This window comes from Acipenser ruthenus, chromosome 20 (assembly GCF_902713425.1).
Source record: "Acipenser ruthenus chromosome 20, fAciRut3.2 maternal haplotype, whole genome shotgun sequence".
In the NCBI taxonomy this organism is placed as follows: domain Eukaryota; kingdom Metazoa; phylum Chordata; class Actinopteri; order Acipenseriformes; family Acipenseridae; genus Acipenser; species Acipenser ruthenus.
Window position 1 is genome coordinate 19,448,917 of NC_081208.1, and position 18,072 is coordinate 19,466,988.

Genomic DNA, 18,072 nt, shown 5'->3' on the forward strand with positions numbered 1-18,072 from the left:
TACTGTAGCAACTATGGGAGTGGGTTCCCCGAATGAACAGGTTATAGTACCGTTCAAATACAGGGGGAGCGAATCCTCCATCTTCTCTCTCCTCCGCTCTCTTCAAGATGTCCTACCCTAATAAAAGTTTACCATAATAAAAGCATACTAGTAATATGTAATAGAGCATACTGTGGCAAACTTGTTATAAGGGTAATCTAAGCAATCATGGATCCATTTAACTTCCAGACAGCATATTAATATAGTACCCGCTTTGTGTTTTGCATCCCTGAAAAAGTAATTTCTGATATATATATGAGATATGGGACAACTTTAAAACAGTACTTGCAATGTGATATATGGAAGAATGATTATGTTATGTGCATCATATTTCCACCCGATCAAGCACCTCTAAACTGATAACCTTTACTCACACTTACTCACAATTATCCTACCTAATCTATAAAATCTAAACATTTGTTATACAGAGATGGCTTATGACATTTGAAATCAGATGGTGTATTCGTCATCATAATGTCCAGGAGATGCATTTAAAGCATAAAAAGTTTCTATAAAAGTCGCGACACACATTAAAAACCAATCAAAGTGTAATGAAAGCATTGTCAAGCATACAGTAGGTAAGGATGGTAACGCACAGAGAAGTAAATGTATGGTGAATAAATAGCATATTCTAAAACCACTGTGCAGATCTATCACAGTCTGCTTCTATACAGGTAAGTAAATAACAAGAGAAATCCCTACTGCTAGTTTTAGTTCCCAGTGAACAGTCGACTTAGATAAAAAGCCAGTCACCATTTGCCCTTACACTACATTTCTGAGTCCGGTTCACGTCACTGAAAGTTAAACAGACTACACAATGTGCTCCTGTATGCATTGTGAAAGAGGAATGTCACGCATGGCACAGGCAACAACAATGTTTTCCATGAAACACCTGCATTTTTAATGGCTACACTGGAAAACAGGAATACACAGTGAAAAATAGGGTGCATGTTTACATATACAACAGCTACTAACATCCCGCATTAAGACCAAAAGGACTGGCTTTATTCAGCTGTTCAGAAAACTCATACACTTTGCATTCCAATCAATCAGCTTCTTTGACAGTAAGCTCACCAACATTTAATGAATGTAGTTCCTGCACTCTAGCGCATCTACCTTTATCTGAATTAAAAGAAAAACATACAACACACAATCCTTATGGCAACTTCTACAAAGTGCATTGGACTTTTAATGCTTGTTTGTCAGTTTGATAGGAAGAACTGGTAAAAATACAATATAAAACAAGGCATCTTAGATACAAGCAGATTGTCAACACAACATCAAATATATTCAAATGTATTCAGTCTGGGCACCTGTTTTGTAAACAATAAACAACTGGAAGAGAATTGCTGAGTATTGCATTCTCTAATGTATGATCAACTAATTATTGAAAAAAAAGAAATTTTATATTAAGCAATTGTTTGTAAACATATAGAGAGAGAGAGAGAGAGAGAGAGAGAGAGAGAGAGAGAGAGAGAGAGAGAGAGAGAGAGAGAGAGAGAGAGAGAGAGAGAGAGAGAGAGAGAGAGAGAGAAACCTTCACACAGCAATTCCAAAAAAATAAACCCTGCCCCTGACCTCATTTAGAGACTTGGTTTTACAGCCTGGCTGGAACCTTTCTTAATTTGTAATCAATTGCGTGCACATAGCCATTTTATACCCACCACTTTAAAGCAGGCTCCCGTCTCTTATGGGCTTGTAACTTTCATTGCTGTTGCTCTTCTATTTATAAAGCTCTTCCTTTCCCTTGGAGAGGGTGTCAAATCATTAACCCTAAAAAAGCACACTTTCCATCAAAACTGAACAACACTGCATCTGCAATACCTACAGTATACAGGCACTCTCACTTAATTCATTACCTGTTTTGCAAACACCTTTCTTTCTTGCTACATCCACTCCCTCAGAATAAGATTATCAATTGCAATTTTAAAAAGCTCTGTTTCTTTTTAAGTTGGTGTAAATTGACAAAGAAGATTGCAAACAAAAAGACAAATAAAAGAAAATCTACTAACTACACACCTAGCTTAAGCATTGTTCCTCTCTCTATCAAACTCTTAAAACCTTTCCCAGCTGGTTTGCAGACTCAGTCAGTGAGCCCTTTCAAAGAACAGTTGTAATAGATTCCAGAGTTCTGACATTCCTCCTGCAGAAAGCAAAGAAACTGGTTCAGAATCACCCTCACCTTGCACGCTCCGTCACTGAAGCAAGCCTTGCCCCTCTGTCTCTTCAGTTATTCTCATCCCATTCCTCCACCAATGGTCCTCACTCTGCGCTTATAAAGCTGCCACTGTCATTAAACTCCAATTATGTCAACAGTATAAGATAGAATCAGCAGCATGTAGAATATAAAAGAGCAGCCCTCCTCCTCTGGGATTGGTTATTGAGGCAGATGAATTAAAACAGAGCTCTTCTTCCCTCTCTCCTTCACAAACACAGACTGCTTGTGAGAGTTTGATCTGACTTCAGACTGGACACACCTGCACTGCTGTTTTTAAGGCTGGACAATATATTGTGTGAAGCATAATAAGACTCTCTCTCTCTCTCTCTCTCTCTCTCTCTCTCTCTGTCTCTCTCTCTCTCTCTCTCTCTCTCTCCACTGTCTTCTGATGTCATATGCTCATTAGCATGCTACTGACAGCTAGCTCTTTCTCTCTTTTTCTTAACCCACTCAAGGCAGTAAAAAGCCTTCTCCTGCTACCACATAACAACAACACACTCAGCACATTCCCTTTCATTAAATGCATAATAACCAAGTCTTTAAAAAAAAAAAAAGTTTCTTAAATCTCATACGTAAGCATAGCAAAATGCTCAACTACAAGCCCCTTATAGTTTTTGCTGTAGATAGTTTGACTTCTTTATTTTCACTGAAGTGGCCAATTTATCCTACCACCACACTGTAGATTTACTTTCCTGTGCAGCAGGTTTGGGCCTCCTACATGAACGTTACACACTATCTGTACTGTGCACAGAACCTTATCTGTGAGAGAGAAACTTAAACCCATAGGTTACTCCTATATGTAAGAATTATTGTCTCTCTAGAAGAGTACAGTTTGTACAGGATTTCTGGTTTCTTACTGGTTGCCAGTAGACTGTAATTTGGTTACAGGTTTTCCTGCTGGTAATCAGCAACTGACATCTGTGTGCTTCCAACGGAATTGCAGATTTCCTTTATTAGAGCATTTTACAGCACTACAGAATCTAGCTGTATCCTGGCAAGGTATAGGTTGTTAAAATCTACCCTCAAATCAAGTACTAAAATCTAAAACGTAAGGATTAACCTTCATAACCTGAGCCTGAACGTTTGTCTGCTTGTTTTTTAAACAGTATTAGATTCAATGAGCCTGGTACTTAACTTGTTTCCAGGGGAGGTATGGGGTAAATGTGGTTGTTATTTTAACAGAAAAACAGCTGAAACCTTCACTCATTGAGACACCTTACAAACCTTTGAGCCATTTCGTCTACACAGAAATAAGCAAACTCAGCCTCCCAATGCAAACGGTTCAGTGTGGTTAACCGGAATCCTCAGAAAGGGATCGGAATTCTGAGGAACACATGGTTGCAGACAAAGCAATCCTTTGCTGGTCGAACAAAGTTTAAAGTTTTAAGTTTTTAAGGAAATCATGGAATATATAAAGTTAATCCTTGTTTTCTATTATTTCGGAATGCCATATAAACCAAATCCAGCTGCCCAGAGTGAAACAAATGTTCAGGATTAAATACGGTTTTATGTGTCACTCTGAAAGAAATGCAACCAGATTTAAAAAAAAAACAAAATAAAACATGGTCTTAATCTATAAATTTCCATTGGAATTTAATTTATATAAAAATAAAAAAAATAAAAACCTTGGCAGTACTGCACTATAGAGGGGATATTATCAAATTTATCAGAAACAGAAAAAACGCATTTGCATACTGAGAAGAAAACAAACCTTATACAATGGTAATGATGAAGCCACTATCCTTATAGCTGCTTTTAAAAAGTACCAATAACAAAACACCTAACAACTCTGATAAAGATGACATGTTAAACAGTTTCACACAGTTATCAGACTTTTTGTTAATTGGTACTTTCATATACGCCACCCTAATTCTAATTTATTGTAATGCTAAATCAAGTTTCTTCTTTCATCAGTGTTATTATTTGTTTACTTGAATAAGAAAGCAAATAAACAAACTGTCATGCAGTATCAAATGTCACTGTTGTCCCTCCTTGTCTGTCTGGTTTAATATGGTTTAAGTCAATCGTTCTCACATTAAAAATGGAAATTCCTCGCTAACTTTACCAGCTTGCATATGGCTATTATTTCACAGGCTGTGTTGAATTTGGGTTCATTATCTTCTTGGGTTAGTTTTATTAGGAGGGGGAGGGGGAGTCTCATTTGATCGTGATCTTATATTCTGCAGTTCTCAAAATAACATCTGAATTCAAAGGGACCTTTATTAATTTACAGTGTGGTCTAGGTTATTTGAATTGAACAGATGAAAATAAAAGAAAAAAGGAGACTGCTTGAAATTTCAAAAGAACAAACTTCTTTATTTTGAGGACTTCAGGCAAAAAGCAGGAGTGTAGCATGTCTTGAACACGGCTTCCATTTTACTACACTGCTGTTTCCAGAAACTTCCACAGCTTAATTAACATAACTCTCCTAAAAAGTATCATTCTATTACATACACAGCCAATAGAATCAATATATGTATCACCCAAATTAGGGGAACACCCAATAGTAGACTCAGTGCTTAACAAGGTACTTTTCAAAGAAATAGCTTTCAGCTTTAACCCTTTATACACTACAGAAGGGAGTCATTATTTTATAAGCCAGCAGCTGCCAGAGGTCATTTCAGGAGATAACCTACTGCTGGAAAGCACATGTGGGCGTCAGAAGTGGAAAACATAACATTACACAGACATCTTGGATTTATTTAAATGTGAAGATGATTGTCCAAGTTAGGAGGAAAAACAAACAATGAGAAAATAGTCTAAGATATGACAACAATAAAAGCATGGCCAAGAAAGGTCCCCATACACACTACTCACCAACAATAACAGATTAATACATTCAGAAGAGCTGGAAATGTCCATTTAACTCCACCAGTTGCCTTTCTAAGTAATTGTATTGGTATGAGTCAATCACTGACAGCCAAAACTGCAATGGTGGTGTCATGAGACCACAATATGGAAGACATCTTAGGTCACAGGTCAAAGTAACATTATTTTGGAGTCTATCTTTACACATTACATTAAAGCAATTACACTATGTAACACAATTTTTGTTCCTGGGTAGTAAGTGTTATTTCCTAATTGCTTATGCCTCAAAAGTATAGAAAATGGCTATGTGATGAGTCAAAGGGGTTTCGGTCTGTAATTCAGCCTCCCGACAGTAGAAGGTATCAAACCAACTCGGGACTTCCCTTACCAAGATCTCGTGACCATGACGAAAGTCATCTTTATGAGGGGCGGCACCTTGGTGAGGGGCGGAAGTACGAGTATGTAAATTCCAGCCACTGGAGTCACGTGAGGTTCAAGGACACCTGTCAGTTGGAATTGGTGTTCCACTGACTACCGGGGCGGGGCTTTGCATACTAAAGGGAACGTACTACTGTGTCCGGGGTTGGTCCCACAAAGTGTAGGCGGAGGAAAGGCTGGAGGGAGAGAAGCAGTGCCGGGTTCTTGTCGCTTTTATTTTCACGGTCGGAAGCTTTACTCACGTTGTTCTCTTGGTTCTGATTCTTTTCTTTTTTTTATTCAGCATATCAAGAAGAGGACTAAGAAGCTTCCGATCCTTTCGTTTTGTTTCTCCAGCACTCCCTCCCTCACATCCTTCTTTTGTTTGTTTTTTTTTTCCGTGTAAATATTAATAAAGAAACATTTTTACACGTAAAGTACTGTCTGGAAATTCCATTATTACTCACACGCCTCACAGGCTATTATTCCCCACAAACTTTGCTTTTGTGACCAGGAAAGTGATATTTTGAAATTTACCTATTTCCAATGAGAAAACGGGCGAATTTGTGTCTTTTCGTTCACATAAAGTCAGAAAAAAACAACATATGAATCCAAATTAACATGTATTTATACTAAAGTAATACAAAAATGACTACAAAAGATTTAGAAGTGAGTAGTTTTTCGAGATTTCTGGTTACAGGCGATTCCGATTGCCTCGAACAGACTGGTCACATTGTGGCAGAAGCAGAGCCCATCTTGATGGGTGAAGAAGCTGGAAAAAGGTTGGTGACGCTTCCTCTGATCTGCGACTTGCACACTTTCATCCAACAAGTTCCACTGCTTGAGCCTAGACGTCAAAAGCTCGGCATTGGACTTGGTGAGACCAAGGTCTCTAATCAAGTCATTGAGGTCTTTTTGGTTGGGGGTTGTATGAGTTTCTCTCCTCAGCTCCACCTCTGAAATTGTCATCTGGATCTACAACGTCTTCACTCGCTCTCTGACTTGCTGCTCTCTTCTAAAGACGGCTGCTCTCTCTCCGGAGGAGTGGGTACGGGGAGCTCATGGCAGTGTGGCACCGGGGCGATGGATGAAGGAAGGTCCGGATACGTGATAGCAGGTGCATTCTTGCCAGTCCGACGTTTGGAAGGGTCCACCATGCAGAAGTAGCAGTTGCTTGAGTGGTCAGTGGGTTCCCGCCAAATTCTTGGAATGGCGAACTTCATGGCTCTCTTTTCCCCTCTGTACCATCCTACAAAAATACATTTATTTCACCCATGACTAATGTGTAAGAGATTCTCGCAACATTTTTCATATATGATTGTGGCAATGTGCCCCGCCCCTGTGTGCATATTATGTGTTGTATGTTGCGTGCGTGTGTTAATGTTGGTGTATAGTCATTGGTACACGGGATATAAACGGGTCTGTGTTTCACGTGTGATTTAAAAATGTAGATTTGTATTTAGGCACGAGGAGGGCACAAATCACTTCACGTGCTGGTTAAATGTAATATATGAGCATGGGGTTTGCACAGAATTAATTCACGTGCTGGGATTCAAGTGAATAATTAATTAGTAATTGAATCCCAGCACAACAGTATATATAGATGCACGTTTCTTTCACTCGGGGTTGGGTGTTCGTGAGTGGAGAACGGGAGAGAGAAAGGAGAAAGCATTAAAAAGAAAAGTAAGAATAACAATTGCTACAGCGTGCTGGAAGTGCCAGCACGGTACTTGTTTAACATTCGTCCACTTGTTTTATGTGTTAGTTCGTTTTGTTTACCTGTATATTTTGGCTCCAGTGCCGTGTCCTGTTTTGTGTTCAACCCTTTTATTTTCTTTTCTGTTTGTTAATTATTAAATGCTGAGCGCGATCACGCGCTCAGCTTCACCAAAACCCCAAGTCTCCGTTGTTTATTTCCTGGCTCTGGTCTGACACCACCCACTCCGGCCGTCTTTGTGACAATGATATATTTTTTCAATAACATTGAAAATTGTCTTGATCCCCGACAGGCATGCCGAAATATGCCTTGTAGGCCTCACACATCTTAGCAGATGCTTCCACGGAGTACTTTTCGCTCTTGTCTTGATAAATTGGCCGCAGACATAGCAAAATGCGTCTGCCGGATGCTTGCAGCCTCTTGATGCCATCTCAGAAAAATGCAGATATGTATCCACTTAGGCAGCTGGAACTAAACTGAACTGGTGGGCTTAAGGCCCTTGTATTTATACTACTATTTATATTACTGGAAAGTTCTAGAAAGTTCTAGAAGTTACTCCAAGTTTACTCAGCACTGAATCTATCTGGAATGTTCTGGAAAATAGGTAAATTTCAAAATATCACTGTCCTGGTCACAAAAGCAAAGTTTGTGGGGAATAATAGCAATTTTCTATACTTTTGAGGCATAAGCAATTAGGAAATAACACTTACTACCCAGGAACCAAAAAAAAAATAAATTGTTACACAGTGTTATTCTTTCTAAACCACTCAGCTGTAGCAGTAGCAGTTGAAATAGCAGCAGTGCTGAATTAAAAAACCAGACACTGTACATTGCCTTAAAGTAAGAGGCCAGCTGTACCAGCACCTTTCTGTTTTAAAGCCCTTCACAATAACTGATTTACTAACAAGCTGTCATCTCACCCTACCAATTGGATTTTGATGAAGACATTTACCAAAACATTGTCTACTTGTTCATCTCTTAATAGTTTCACCTTCAAGTCAAGAAAGGAGTGTTTTGACGTTTTGGGCAGATAGAAACAATAAATATGTCAGCTGCCGCGCGTTTAAAGGCCTGACCCACGAGACCCGTACACTGTCCAGGGGTGCTCTCTCATGTGCGGGTTTAACAGTGTTGAAAAACGTCAGGCAATAAAGTCAGTGACGGCAAACAGAACACTCAAAATCAAAGGGCTTCCTAACATGGGTGAGTATGCTCCTGATAACCTTAAACTAAGTACAGCTATGGCCAAAAGTTTTGCATCAATTTTGCATCATTTTTTTAAAAGTTATTTTCAGATAAAATCTTGTATCAATTCATCATCAAAAGTACAATATAATCCTAATTAAATCTGACTAAATGCGGAGCGCTGTCAAAACAGCTACAGATGGTAATGTTGGGAGGCAGTGGAAGAATGCAAAATTTTTAACGTTTCTTCTCTAAAATTCATGAGGGGCTGTGGCAATGTGCTGCGCCCCTGTGTGCATTTCTGTGTTGTATGTTGCGTGTGTTAATGTTGGTGTATAGAGATTGGTACACGGGATATAAACGGGTCTGTGTTTCACATGGTATTTAAATTGTATAATTGTATTTAGGCACGGGATTGCACATCACTGCACGTGCATTTAAAGTAAGTAATATGCGCGCACGAGGTTGCACGTAATTAATCCACGTGCTGGGATTCAAGTGAATAATTAATTAGTAATTGAATCCCAGCACAACAGTATAAATAGATGCACGTTTCATTCACTCGGGGTTGGGTGTTCAGGGCGAAGGAACGGGAGAGTGAGGAGATAAATTAATAGTGAACAATTGCTACTTGGTACGTGTTTGTTTAGTGTTCGTCCCTGTGTGTCAGTGTCTGTTCGTTTTGTTTATATATTTATTTTGGCGTAAGTGCCGTGTGCTGTTTTGTGTTTAAAACCTTTTTATTTTGCAATAAACCTTCTGAACGCTACCATTGCGTCTCAGTTTCACTCATCACCACCATCTGTCTGTGTGTTTCTTCCGGGTCTGACGTGTCACTACCAGCCAGCCTTGTGACAGGGGCATACAAGCAAAAAGAAGGAGAGGAAGGGGCTCCCGAGTGGCGCATCCAGTAAAAGTACTCGCGTAGAGTGCAGGATGCGCCCTATAGTCTGGACGTCGCTGGTTCAAGTCCAGGCAATTCCTTTGCCGACCGCAGACGGGAGAACCCAGGGGGTGGTGCACAATTGGCCGAGTGCCACCCAGGGGAGGGAGGGTTAGGTCGGCAAGGGTGTCCTCGGTTCACTGCGCCTGTAAGCTGCCTAGGGCTGCATTGTTCTTCAACGCTGTAGCGCTGGGTGGCTGCATGGTGAGTCTGCAGCGTGTAAAGAAGCGGGTGGCTAATGGCACACGCTTCGGAGGACAGCGAGTGTTCATCTTCGCCCCTCCCGAGTCAGCGCAGGGGTGGTAGCAGTATGCTGAGCTAAACAAAATAATTGGACACTACTAAATTTAAAAAAAAAAAAAAAAAAAAAAAGGAGAGGAATACCGTGTGTTACATCGATCACAATCAGGGACTGTATGCTTCAGGCAGTCTCAGTCTGCTCCTTATGACTATTCCAGACTTCAAACTGTCTATGCTTCATTAAATCATAAATGACAACAATAAGTCAGCACTGCATCTAGTGAGAAGAACAAAGAGCACATTACTGAACCCTTGAGCACATTGAAACCTTTGCCACTACTTAGATAAAAAAAAAGCACGATATTCAGCTCTTATACTTTCGAAAAACATGTTTACAGTTGATGTAATGTCTTCAGAATCCTGCCCCTTATCCTAGATCTAAGTACAAAACAGAGACAAGACCAATCAATATTTATCAGACATGAAAAGTGTTCCTCCAGGCATGTGAGGCACTTTCCTGCAAGAAGGTGCTTCATCCTTAACATACAGTACCATACATGGGCCAGACACATCCAATAACATTTGGGTCATATTTATCAATAGTGCAAAAGTGTATTTTTTAACTTTGAATCCTTAAATTAATCTTTCTGGCTGCTTGTTACTATTTTTTTTTTAATTCCACCACCACAGTGTGGTCACAATATTGATTGTGGTTTGTGGCTAACCTGAGTAAGTTTAATTTTGTATGTATTATTTTTAATTTTACTAATTTGTTTAAATTTCATGTTAAACATATTGGCTGTAAAAGTGTTACTTAGGAAGATCCACTTATTTTTTAATGTGCTGTTTCCCTTTTAAGTGCTTTGTGATGGTGGTCCACTATGAAAGGCGCTATATAAAAATAAAGATATTAAATTATTATAAGCAAAGCTTGCAGCTTCCTCGTTGCCAAGCAGACACCTGCATCTACTAACACAGTTGAAGCTGCTGGCCAAAACCTTGACTTTTGTTCCAACAGAATTCATGAGTTATGGATAATCACATTGTATAACCACTTGCAGCTGCATGTATTGTTGGGTTGGTTCTGTTCCTGTTGAAAGATAATGACAAATACCAGTGTTGGCTTTTCCACTGGTAAAGAGCACACATCTCTTCTTGAAACATTCTTCACACTTTTATCCTATTCACAATTACTAAATAATGTGTGATTAGCATGCAAAAACACGCAATTCGCATTCATTTAATTCACAATTGCAATTTCAACATGTGACGGTCGTGCATTATGAAACAGGTAAGAGTGGGAAGAAGGCTTCAAGGAAAGACGTGTGCTTTTAGAGAATGTAAACCAGTGGGTAAGCCAACAAGAGCTGCTTTGTAGATGATGAAGCCGAGCGCACAGAAGCCTTAACAATGGAATAATACACAGTAGTCACCCAGGAATCATGTCACAATTAAATTAGAGACTGCTGCTTTAAGATCCCAATAGTTACCGTACATATACAGGGACACAGAATTAGCAGTGATCTTGGAAAAGGCTGGTGCCAGTGTCAGGTTTAATCAGCGTTTCATCACTCAAAGGTTTGTCATTAGCTATCATTACTGGGATGAATGAATAGTGACCATGCCTTTGCTTTCCAGGTAACTGCAGGCAACACCTGTGCATTCCCCAATCCACAAGTGGTCCTCTGTTAAAAGGGGGTTTGCTCAGCACATTTAACCCTTAATGAGCCATGTAAAAAAAAAACAAAACTATAGTATACAATCTACTATCTACAGCATATCGATGAAACCATGTTAGAAAGAATGTAGTACTAGGAAAGACTTAAAATGTCTCTTTTTACTTAGTGGACCCATATCCCTTATGAATGTTTACCACAGTAGATTAGCAAGGAGACTGGGACCTTTCCCATGCTTTCCCCAAGCAAATACCATATTTAAAGATCTGTTTTTTTGCAAATAAGAAATATAAATAATGAATAAACGGTGAATAAAACAATACATTGATTTAAATGTTGCAATTGGAAGTATTTTTTTTTTTTTAATAAAAACAAAATAAAACGAAATTCCAAAAATCTAAAAAGGAAAAAAAAATGTTAGTGCTTTTGTAATCATATAATAGCTCCTTGCTCATATTTTTCTATGCAAGCTCTTCGTATTACCTGTGTTGGCAAAAGATTATCTCAATCCCACCTAGATGGATACTTGAACAATAGTGGCACGGTATATAGAAATAGAAGACTGTCCGGACTTCCGGTTGTCTTTAATGTAAGGCGTCTTTTCAATATTATATATACCCCTTCATCTCTACCACTTCCCAAAGTCCTGATTTCACTGGATGCAGAAAAAGCTTTTGACCGTGTGGAGTGAAATTATCTCTTCTCTACCCTCCAGAGGTTTGGGTTTGGCTCTAATTTTATCTCTTGGGTCAAACTTCCCTACTGCCTCACTCCGCACAAATAACAGACAGGGTGCCCCCTATCTCCACTTCTCTTTGCCATTGCCATTGAACCCCTCTCTATTTCTTTGCATAGTAACCAGGCTGTGCAGGCGTTAACCGTGGGGAAAGAGAGCATAAGGCCTCACTGTACACTAATCACCTCTTGCTTTATATTTCTAATCCTGCTTCCTCCCTTCCATATGTCCTCTCCATATTTGATGATTTTGGTAGGTTTTCGGGTTATAAACTGAATCTAAGAAAAAGTTAATTATTCCCATAAATGCATTAGCCAGACGGTATCCTCTCAAAACTCTATCATTCAAAATATCTGACGAAAAATGTACTCACACGCTCATGCTCGGACCGTTTTAAATCAAATTTCACCCCTCTTTTGGAGTGTGCCAAGCTAGATATGATTCACTGGTCTGCTTTTCCTCTCCTCTCTCTTACTGGCACATTAACTATATTATAATGAATATACTCCCTACATTTCTTTATCTTTTCCAGTGCATTCCAGTTGTCATAAATAAATATTTTTTTTAATTCCTTAGATCAGTTGATCTCTGCATTTATCTGGAACAAAAAGACTCTGTGCATTTGTAAGGTTTTCCTGCAAAGACCAAAACCCTTTGGTGGCCTAGCACTACCTAACTTCCAGTTTTACTATTGGTCAGCCAACATTCGTAATATGGCTTACTGGCTTCATGATCAGCCTCTGGAGGAGGATCCTTCTTGGCTACAAATAGAGGCAGCCTCCCATGTGTAGACATCTTTACCTGTGCTTTTCTATTCACCCCTCCCTCTTTCTACCTCCAACTTCAGCGCTAACCACATCGTCCAACAATCTCTTAAAATGTGGTCACAGTTTAGGCGGCATTTTGGTCTGCGGTTCATTTCTATACTCTCTCCTGTTAACACCAACCACCTATTCTAGCCCTCCCTTGTGGATACTGCATTTCGTGTCTGGCACAGAAATGGTATTACTTCCCTTAAAAATCTATATATTGATAACGTTTTGCTTCATTTGATCAACTCTCCCAAAAATGTAACCTGCCAGGATCACATTTTTTCAGTTACTTACAAATTCGGAACTTTGTGAAAGATAAAGTAAGTCAGTTTCCCCAGCTACCACCTGAATCCCCTATTGATAGTATATTGAAAATAAATCTGCAAAGGAGCAATATCCTTAATATACAACATTATTTCCACTCTACATTATCCCTCATTAGATACGTTGAAAAAACAGCAGCAGCAAAATCTTGATGTTACACTCCCAGAACACGAGTGGAATAACATTCTGTCAAGGGTACACTCTTCCTCTATCTGTACCAGACCTTGACCCGACCTGTGAAAGATGCAAACAGGCTCCAGCTACTCTCATTCACATGTTTTGGTCTTCTCCTAAGTTGTCTCCTTTCTAGATCTAAATTCTTAAGAGCTTCTCGCAAATTGACCAAATGTCTATTGAACCTACTCCCCTTACTGCACTATTTGGTGTGATTCCCAATGGTCTGCGAAGGTTGAAGCAGACTACTTGGCATTTGCTACCTTACTGGCCAGACATCTCATATTACTAAACTGGAAGCAAGCTGCCCCACCCTCTTTTACCCATTGGACCAGGGATGTTCTACATTTTCTAAAACTTGAGAAGGTGAGATACACCTTGCAAGGTTCAACTGATAAATCTGACCCTGCCTGGCAACCTTTTATAACTCACTTTAAAAATAGTGATATAGAGGTCTAATGATTTAAGACATGCTGCATTCTCCCTATAACAGGTTTCTTTTATCATTATTATTATTATTATTATTATTATTATTATTATTATTATTATTATTATTATTATTATTATTTTATATATATATTAGTTTTGTGTGTGTGTGTGTATATATATATATATATATATATATATATATATATATATATATATATATATATATATATACTGTATATACAGTGCCTATAGAATGTCTACACCCCCTTTCAAAATTGTCACCTTTTGTTGCCTTATAGCCTGGAATTAAAATGCATTAAAATAGTTTTTTTTTTCATTTATCTACACATCCTACCCCACAACTTCCAAGTGAAAAAAATATTCTAGAAATTTGTAGAAAATTAATTAAAAATAAAAACTGAAATAGCTTAGTTGGATAAGTGTCCACCCCTCTTGTAATGGCAATCCTAAATTAGCTCAGGTGTAACCAATCACCTTCAAAATCACACACCAAGTTAAGTGCCCTCCACCTGTGTTAAATTGTAGTGATTCACATGATTTCAGGATAAATTCAGCAGTTCCTGTAGGTTCCCTCTGCTGGGTAGTGCATTTCAAAGCAAAGACTCAACCATGAGCACCAAGGCGCTTTCAAAAGAACTCCGCGACAAAGTTGTTGAATACATACATCTTCTAAATGTTAACAGATTCTTAACATGAATCAACTTTTAAAAAATCAAACAAATACTTTTTTTTTAAACTTAGTGAATTCAAAGTTGGGTTGTTTGGGATTGGAAATGATTGTTTTGAACAAAAGAACATTAGAAATGAATGAGGTAGTTCGAACCATCAAGCCCCACCCCTGGGAAGTACACCATTAACCCTGGGTCAGGCTCAAACTGTTTCATGAATAAAGACTGCAGTTTTATTGCTGTTAGATACTGGATGCTATCCAGTGCATTTATTATTGCCTGCATTACTTTCCATTCTAAACCTTTAATCAGCTTCCATGTGTGCCCTCTAGTCTTACCCTGTGCTAAAGGGTGATTTATGAAAAATAAAAAAAATAAAATAGATTTTATTTTCAAGTCAGTCGTGGGCCAATAAATGTCCTTATTCGCACCTAGAAAGATTAACTTTATACCATGTAGGATTCTAAATAACACTCACATGCCTATTAAATGAGAAGAGATTCAATTATTTTAATCTGTCTGCAATTCTCATGTCATTAAGTGCTAATTACCTCTACCCTTATGAGATCAAGTAAGAAAGCAGTCCACTAAAACACAGAGGTGATTTTTAGTCTTCCTGTAATATTTCAAACCCATTCGTTATGTATTCACTGCCTATATTTTGTGACCAATTCAATAACCTACCCTTCAGCAGTGTGGAGTAGTGGTTAGGGCTCTGGACTCTTGACCAGAGGGTTGTGGGTTCAATCCCAGGTGAGGGACACTGCTGATGTACCCTTGAGCAAGGTACTTTACCTAGATTGCTCCAGTAAAAACCCAACTGTATAAATGGGTAATTGTATGTAAAAATTATGTGATATCTTGTAACAATTGTAAGTCGCCCTGGATAAGGGTATCTGCTAAGAAATAAATAATAACAATAATTTGCCACGAGACTTCCCTGAGTCCCTGTGCCTTTGCATTGTCTGTGAATGTAGTTTGTTTGCCTCTCGGCCCCCAGTATAAATAAGGGTTGACCTTTGTGGCAGCCCACTCAATACCTCACCTTAATGAGATGGTATTCCCATTACAAGAACTTTCTGTTTTGTGTTTTTAACCAGTTCTATAATTACATGCTCTCGTCTGAATTCTTGCTGAGTGAGGACTGTGAATTTCAAGTGTGAAGTAAATGTTATCATGTTTCAGGTCCCACTGCTGAAAAAGGACTTGTCAATTCAGTTCTTCTTATCTGAGGCTACACCTTATGCTTTAGAAGTAATTTAAAGCATGCATCCTACAAGATCTTTCATAGAATAGATTTCTTACCTAAAAACAACTACAGCCTCAGGCTAATTAGAAATGCAGGAAAAATGTTCCACCATAGGTCACTGTTTCCAGTCACACCTGCTCCGATGCCCCAGGCATGAATCACAAACTAGCCAAGGCAATTTCAGCAGCTCAAGACATGCCAAGTTAGATAAATAACATGACATACCCCGGGTCAAGTGAAGCTTTTGTATTGCCTTCGAGGCACTTTCAGGTAAATATGCATGATAATTTAGCAGTTTCCCCATGCTTTTTCCAGGCATACACTATTACTGTGCTGTACATTCTTTTTTAATTACAAAATGGCTAAGAGAAAGGTGGAAAAACATATGCTACCACATACAAATCAACAATCATATAAAAAAAGAGTTTATTTTAAGCATTTGAATGCTTGTACTTTTATTAAAGTGTATACCACGAGAGATACATATACATAGCTAAATGTTGCTAAAATGGTAACATTTTGCAAGGATAAACCTTCTCTAACACAAGACTAATTTAATTTAATTCATCCCAAAATAAAGCATATGTAAAGTTTCATCAATAGAACCCTTTATCTTGTAACAATTTGATTAGCCTTTGTTAACCCTTTGCCCCTTTAGTAAAACATACACACAGACGCACACACAACTGTTTACAGATGTGAAAGGAAATATCAGCTGTTTACAGTGCAAACAGCCAAGTCATTTGGCTTAAAAACAAGAGATTTTCAACAGAAGATAAAGGAGGATAGTAATAATGTTGCTAGTTTTAATAAGAAGCAAAAAAAATAATACCTTTGTTAGCACTCCTTTATCCCTAGATGTTAACCCTAGTGACCAGGCTGAATCTCAACACTGGGGGGATGGATATCCCTGAAAAGGACATATTGCATATTGGAAGTGGGTTTACTAATATCCTCTGTTTGCAATTCCAGATGCATACGTATGATACGCGTCTATTTACTTATGACAAATCACTGTACATGAGCCTTGCAGGGTAATGCTGCTGTGATGTTACTACCAACCCCAATAGAACTCCAGCAACAAATTGAATGCTGCAAAGTTTAAAAACACCAATTGTTAAGTACTGTGTGATTATTTCTGAAAGAACCAATTAAAGTGTGAGTGTGTTGCATGCTTTCGTATTGCATATCAAAATTTAAATATTGTATAATGAAAATAAGGAATATATCAAAATTTAATCTAAATTATTGTGACATAATAAAGGTGGAGCTAACAAGTATGCGAGTAACATATATATGCGAGTAAATGTAAAATTAGAGTTATCAGTATGATGAAAAAGGTGACCATATATGGTTATAGTATATACAGAATAGCAGAGAATAAAAAAGTGGTATTTAAGATTTAGATGTCATTAGGTAAGCAAATGAGGTGTTAGTATTATGAAACAGCATTTTAATTGACTGATGTACAGTATGGGGAGAAATTGAAAGGCTAATGTAAACAGATTTGATTACTTCATCAGGATGTTTTTTTTCTGCCCAAGCTTGACTTTAGCCATCATGTTGTATATACATATTGCGAACGAGCTCTCCTCACTCGGCTTGCTTTTGGGTTCTTTTAAAAATTACCCAACACACAGACTGATAGTTAAGCAATTTTATGAGCACTTTTAATTTTAAACAAAACAAGACAAAATAAACATCTAGCTCTTATGAACACTTACAAAACATAAGCAGGTCCTTGACTTGCAGGACAGCTAAGCTGTTTACCTGACCTACAATACAAAACACACAGTACCTTTTTTGCAATATTAACGACAAAACAGTCAGGCTCTCCAGACAGCAGCCGCCTCCAGCAGACTGACTGTTCTCCTTTTATACTTGGCCTCAATTTGCAATAACGAGGCCAACTGCCAAAACAATTAAACAATTTAAACAATTAAACTTGCAGGGCCCCTGTCCTGCTACAGTATATATATATATATATATATATATATATATATATATATATATATATATATATATATATATATATATATTGTGAAGAAGGAGCAGTGGCGCCTTTAAGTCTAGTATAGAGCGTTTTTCCTCTTGGTGAGGCAGACTTTTGTTTTGAATTGTTTGGTTTTGTTTCGCAGTGCGGCTTGAACTGTAATACTGTGTTCTGTTGTCTACGCCACGTCTACCAGGAGACCTGTTACTTGTGTGGCGCAGTCACAGTATTAACACTGTTTGTTTACCAGCTGCAGGAGCAGCGATATTTTGACCAAGTGTGTTGTTTATATGAGCGGGACTGGTTAAAATACTGCGTGGTTTCCAGCTGCAGGAGCAGCGATTACACATCAAGGGTGATTTATAGGACCAGGACTGGCTTAACCCGGTTGGATTACAGGCTGCTGGAGCAGCGATTCATTTA

The 18,072-nt window shown here is 38.4% G+C and overlaps 1 protein-coding gene across 2 annotated transcripts in view; it reads right to left on the reverse strand.

Moving 5' to 3' along the window:
* LOC117425843 (zinc finger protein 469-like) overlaps window positions 1–18,072 on the reverse strand; it is a 231,084-nt gene that overhangs the window by 90,787 nt on the left and 122,225 nt on the right. Inside the window, exon 1 of one of the 2 annotated variants that reach the window (XM_058993605.1) lies at window positions 2,222–2,542. The exons of the other annotated variant lie outside the window; for it this stretch is intronic. The gene's annotated coding sequence lies outside the window, so the exon portion shown is untranslated. Of the gene's footprint in view, window positions 1–2,221; window positions 2,543–18,072 lie in introns of those variants that run through there. 2 annotated transcript variants of the gene reach the window in all.